General features: G+C 35.8%; 1 long non-coding RNA gene across 1 annotated transcript in view; it reads right to left on the bottom strand.

Moving 5' to 3' along the window:
• Positions 1 to 4539: 4539 nt before the first annotated feature.
• LOC103600008 overlaps positions 4540 to 6625 on the bottom strand; it is a 7572-nt gene continuing 5486 nt past the window's right edge. Inside the window, exon 5 of the long non-coding RNA XR_551349.1 lies at positions 4540 to 5407. This is a non-coding gene — a long non-coding RNA (uncharacterized LOC103600008). The remainder of the gene's footprint in view (positions 5408 to 6625) is intronic.

Raw genomic sequence — 6625 nt, forward strand, 5'->3', positions numbered from 1 at the left:
ATACGTAACTTGAATTTATTACCATTAGTCTTCATACATTTTTAAACTGGAATTTTCTAAGGGTAACATTAAGTGCTTTCAGAGATAAAATTTAATATTAACATAATTTTCATTTATGAATTAAACATAAAACACAGCAGTAATCTTCACAGTTCAGGATATAAGGAAACACTTAAGGACTTAACAAAAGCCAAATTCTAACAAGGTACCACGGCCAGACCTTATGAGCAAGAGTTCTCCATTATAAGGTTCAACTTAAAGTTAGTTAAATCAAGTGTAGTTTTGAAGGCTTTCCTCAACAATATATATTGTTGTAAAGGAAGGAAAAATACATTAGGAATCTAGTTATTGTAAGCTCTGAAAATCATTCAGGAAGAGAAGCAAACCTTCACTGGGTGCTGTGTGCCAGGGACTGCATTACTTGACCCCCAAGAAAGGCGTTCCCATCACATCAGGCAAGTCCTGTTACCTATCCTTTGCCCCTTCTATGGTGGGGTCATGTCCATTGGCAACCTAGAGGCGGTGGGATGGAGCAGCAGATGTGATGGTCCTAATGCAGATCTGCATTTTTCCCTGTGCTACTGTTTGCCCTTCGCCCATTCCTTCTTAGAATCTCATCACTGTACATTTCCATGCCCTCAAAAAATTTCAAACACCCACTTATCTATTTTTCATTGGAAAAATTTTTTGTGGAATCAGCATCTGGAAGGTGATATGTGATTCTGAAGGCGGAACTAACAATGCTGGATATATATTTTTTTAATAGTAGCTTCTTGCCAGCCAGCCACAAAAATAAAATAATAAAATAAAATAAAATAAGTTTCTTGTTAAATTTAGTCTGTATCCAACCTAATATGTAAACAATCAAAGGTGAATTAACATTTTTTACTCCTAAATGTAAATATTTTTTCCCATAAATGTAAATATTTTGTTCCCTTTTAATCTCCTATTTTTAAAATATCCATTCTTATTTGCTTCAAAAAATAAGCTGGGGCAGGATTGGCAATGGGTTGACTATTGGGACTAATTGACTGGTACATGGGGCTTCAGTATACTGCTTTTGGGCACAGGCAAAATTATCCATAATAAAGAGTAACTTTGAAAAAACGCTGCAGGGCCAGCCCCGTGGCTCACGCGGGAGAATGCAGCACCGGTAGCGCCAAGGCCGCAGGTTCGGATCTTACATAGGGATGGTCAGTTAGCTCACTGGCTGAGCGTTATGCAGACCACACCGTGCTGAGGGTTGTGATCCCCTTACCGGTCAAAACAAACAAACAAACAAAAAAACTGCAATGACCAGATTACGGCATAGCCACACGAACTATTAAGCAAGTATTAAAACATTTAACAATTAATGAAAAACCCAAACATATATGAAGAAAATTCACCAACGTGTCTAAAATAATTTCTTTTAGCTTCTGGGATTAAATAGTTTCTAACTTTATATATATATTTTAATATAACAGTAATTTTCATGATATTAAAACCAATTTGTTACTGAGCTGCATCCCAACATCTGTTTAAGTTTAATGCTTAGAAATTTCCAACTGTCTTTCAATTATTTTTACTGCAAACACATACAACTGGGGATTGTGATAAGGAGATATATCTTTAGATCTATCTGTATGGATTAATAGAGATTACTCATTTTAGTTTCACAATGCTTGTTTTAATAGGAAAAAAATTAAATGCCTGACAAATTACATGTTCTTGAAATAAAATGCTATGCAGTGGTTATAAATGCTATAGAAGTGTATTCATTAAAATTGGAGAAATTTCACATTATGAAATTACAAAATATAACAATGACTCCATTTTTGCATAAGCATAGAAAAGGATAAGGGAAAAATGCACCTTTAGCTATTTAAATAGTTGTCTAAGTGAATTATGGCTCGTTTTAGTTTGTCTGCATTTGCTGTTTTCTTCCAATGAGCATGAATTGCTCCTGTACTTAGTTACATACACACTTCTCCTTGCACCTGCCCAACCCACCTAACTCCCATCCCCACCCTCACAAAACACTTTTATACACACTTTCCAATCACTGCTGCAACAGAACATAATTTCCCCCTGGGCCCTCCATGATTATCATGAATCTGGGTACTAGACACCAAGATCTGTGCCTTAAATCCCCTGATTAACCCACATTTGACACAGCTCAAACAACCTCTGAAAAGCCAAGAGAATGCAGGGTTCTTGTTAACTGGTTTTTCTAATTAACCAATTAAAGACTGCCTGATTAGTCTGCATCATTAAGAAGTTATCTTCCTTACACTTTTAGAATGTCTGATACTATGTCCAGTTAAGCCATTCTGATCATTCAGTTCTCACTGTTCAGAACTAGTTGTCAAAAGGGCCAGAGAATGATCGCTTTGACAGCACATATCCTAAAATTGGAACGATACAGAGATTAGCATGGCCCCTGCGCAAGGATGACATACACATTCATGAAGCATTCCATTAAAAAAAAGGGCAAGAGATTAACTCTTTAAGTACTGATCCCAGAAAATATGCCTCAAAATGGCTTTTTTGTAAAGTAATTGTTTTCCTTTGACAGCTGAAGAGAACATCCAGTTGATATTCATTTTTATCATAAAAGCATAACGTGCAACTTTAGGGCTACCAAATACCTGGGTAGTGAGTCAGATGTAACAAAACAAGGCAGGTAAATCTACAAGTACTTCCATTCCGATTTTCTACAATTTCTTTTAGGTATCAATCTATAAGCCCAAAACCTTACCTGTTACATTTTGAGAAAAACTAATCATTCCTTTAAATACAATCATGGAATTGTATTTGTAACGTCACGAGAAATGTGACCTTAGTTGATTTCATTGCGTAAAAATCATAGAGTGTACTTACACAAATCTAGATGGCATAGCCTACTATACACCTAGGCTATCAGGTATAAGCCTATTGCTCTGCTCACCGCCATATGGTCCCACGTTAGCAAACGTCATTTTGCGGCACGACTGTATGTTATTAGCAACGAGTGCAGAACAATTGAGAAAATGTAAACATTTATCAGCACTCATAGAGGTGAACACTGGTTTGAACTGTGAGGGCCCATTTATAGACTTAAATATATTGGAAATTTTTTGGTTAGGTATGTGGGTTTGATATGCACTACTGACATACCTAACCTAATAGTTAAGTAGTCTACCTAATAGTAGGCTAGTAGTACTTTAGTAAGGCAGTAACATGCCCCCTGCCCACCCCCTTGGGGCTCAGGATGGGCAATGCAGTGGTGCCCTGCAAGACTTACCTAAGTTGTAGTTAAGTTGTGGGGGAAGGCCGGCCCGTGGCTCACTCGGTAGAGTGCGGTGCTGATAACACCAAGGCCATGGGTTCGGATCCTATATAGGGATGGCCGGTTTGCTCACTGGCTGAGCGTGGTGCTGACAACACCAAGTCAAGGGTTGAGATCCCCTTACCGGTCATCTTTCTAAAAAAAAAAAAAAGTTGTGGGGGAGCCAAAGGTTAAACACAGGGCTGACGTTTAGCTCAGTTGGTTAGAGTTCAGCCTTATAATACCAAGGTGATGGGTTCATACCCCCATACATGCCAGCCACCAAAAATAAAGTTATACACAGATTTGTTCAAGGGTCACCTGTGCAACACTAAGATTTTTTGTTACAGGGCTAAAATTCACTCGTCCCTCTACCCCTATTAGTTTTTATCTTTTACCGGCTACACATAGGATCTAGACAAATTCTGATGCAAAAATTTGTGTAAGGTATCCACACAAAGAAATGTTTCAGTTTAACATTTTAGATTTACATATCCAAAAACTACCCTATCTATAATTCAAGAATTAAAGACAAATTTATGTATCACTGTTTCAGTCCTCCAGTGTCATGACCACTAAGAATTGGGGAATTTGGCCTCTAATATTTTCCCATCCCCTGGGGGTTGTCAAAGCCTTTTGGGTGCCAAGTCATCGTCCTTGAATTTGCTTTTATCTGTAGCCTCATTTTTTTGAGATCATGCCTCATTGCTCAAGCTCATTGCAGAGGTCTGTGATGCCCTAAAACTCGTGTTTTGAAAGCATTCTTGCCTACTAATCAGTCCATAGGCAAAGTAAAACGTCAAGTGCAGAGGCCTAAATTCTGTACCAAGGTCCCCTCTGTATGGTAACCTTGTCAAGGTCCTTTCTCTGACGCAGTGTTCACATTTGCCAGATCACTGCAGTTGCCTTATACCACCTCTAAAGATTATTCAGAGGGCAAAATGCAAGTACAATGTACATGAAAGCAAATCTTGAAAATAATATGCTAATACAAACCATAGTAGAGCTAGTTGTAGCCTATTCTGTATTTATAAGCTTATCTCACATAAGGAAAATACATAATTATATATTTACTTTGCTTCAGAGGCCATTGGACTTTTTTCATTATTAAACCGACATAGTCATACAAACATCTTTATACTACACAGTAAATGTTCAAGTATTACAAAAATATTAAACACTTTTATTTTAAAAACTTTGGAAGATCAAATGTGAAAACCCCCTGAATAAAATTTAAACCAGACCTTATACCATGTGCTTCAAAACATTCTTTCATAATTGAGATTTTATTGGTTGTGTTGAGGATCATTACAGACATTTCAATTTGTACACAATTCTTAACATATGTACCGAAATTCTAAAAAGCCACATATCATGATTTTTTTAAAAAGTTTTCCAGTGACCTTCCAGCTTCAAATTTGGAGGCAAATTTTCCTTAAGAGGATATCAAGTACCAGTATCTCCAGATGTTGGTAAGCTGTTACATAAGTCCCACCAATTCACAATTTAATATCATATACACTACATAATCAAATTTCTAATCATTCACAACACATTAACAAAACTATTAGGAAAACTAGACTACCATGACCAAAGATGTTACAGAGTGCACACAGTTCTGATAGGGAGAGCAATGATTAAGGAGTGGTCTTCTTTAAGAAACAATTCTACTAAAAAATAACATGGGAATAGAACTAATTTTAAATGTTCAAGACACAGTAAATATGTGACTGTGACTTCAAATTGCCATTTAGTATGCTTTGTATTACAGGATATAAAAACTACCTCCATCTATGGAATGTTAAGCTGACACCCAGGACAGTCAAAGCCTCCAATAATTCAATATTCCACTATTTTCTGGTTGTACCAAAAAATAAACAACCAGCAAATGATTTTACCTCTTAAAAAAAAGCATTTACACTTAAAAAATGGGATGAGGTGGGATTCCCTCCTTCTTAAAAATGTTTCTAGAACTACTAAAAAACTTGCATTTACAAAATAGTTGATAAAAATATTCCTCTGGATTGTACAAGGGTGACAGGAACCACTGATAAGACTTGGTATACGATATTAATCAGACTTGGCTTCTTTCTCTCCTGCTTCATCAGAGGCTGGACTCTGCAAATCAAAGGAAAAATAACGAACAAACATTTGATTTCTGTGTCACTGCTACGATCTTTGAGACCTTTAGCATTTAACAATGCAGGTTTTATTTATGTAGAACTATTAGGTCTTAAAAATAGTTGATCCTTATTATTCGTAGATCCTGTATTTGCAAATTTGGCCATACCTGCTAAAATCTGTAACCTTATAATCAATCAATACTCATGGCACCTCCATGGTCATGTATGGACACTGAACAGCAAGAAATCTGAGTTGCTCATGTACATTCCCAGCTGAGGTCATTCTGTCTTCTTGTTTCAGCTTTACCACTTTAAACAACTGTGTTTTTTTCGGACTGTTTAGTTCCGTGTATTTCACATTTTTGTGTTAACAATTTTGCGGTTTAAATTGGCCGCCATGCATTGTGTCTAAGTGATGTGCCCTACAGAGAAAATATGTGTACTGGATAGCTTCGTCGAGGCATGATGTTATAGTGCTGTTGGTTGTGAGTTCAATGTTAAAATAACAACATACATTAAATAAGGTGTCTCTAAACAGAAACACACATAAAACAAAGTTATGCACTGATCAGCTGATGAAAGTGTGATCAGAGGCTTGCAGGAACTTAACCCTGTATGCCCAAGGTGCACTGATTCAGTATCTGCAACAACTGTGAATAAGGAGGATCAACCAAAATTTGATAACATGTATTAGAAGGTCATGTTCTTTCTTTATAATTGGAACCGGACTAATAATGCATCTTAATATCACAAAATATTTGATGTGTCTTTTAGAACTAAGATGTAAAAAGCTAAAAAATTGAGATAAATTGTGATTGTAACTTTTCCTAATTTAGGAGTAAGTAGTAGATCATTAAAAATTTCATCTATAAGTAATCAATGTTTAAAATTTAATACCCTAAATTATTTATCTTTTGTATCTTAGCCAATATAACAAAATATAGGCTTGGAAAAAATAAAAATAAAAAGAGTTGGCTTAAGAAAAGCTCTTTATCAAAACCTTTTTAAAGAAAAAAAACTTTTCTTCCTAGCTTAAAAAAATAAAGATTAATGGCACCAATCTGATTTGCTTAATCTAGGTTATTACTTAGTATTGGACAAGTGGCTTTTAAGAAAAATAAAAACAAAAACACTTTCTTGACTAGAAATAAAAGTGGGAAAAATATGTCAATGCAAAACGCAAATAAGGGAAATGAGCTTAAAATTTTTTTTT

Source organism: Galeopterus variegatus, unplaced genomic scaffold, assembly GCF_000696425.1.
Source record: "Galeopterus variegatus unplaced genomic scaffold, G_variegatus-3.0.2 Scaffold3184, whole genome shotgun sequence".
In the NCBI taxonomy this organism is placed as follows: Eukaryota; Metazoa; Chordata; class Mammalia; order Dermoptera; family Cynocephalidae; genus Galeopterus; species Galeopterus variegatus.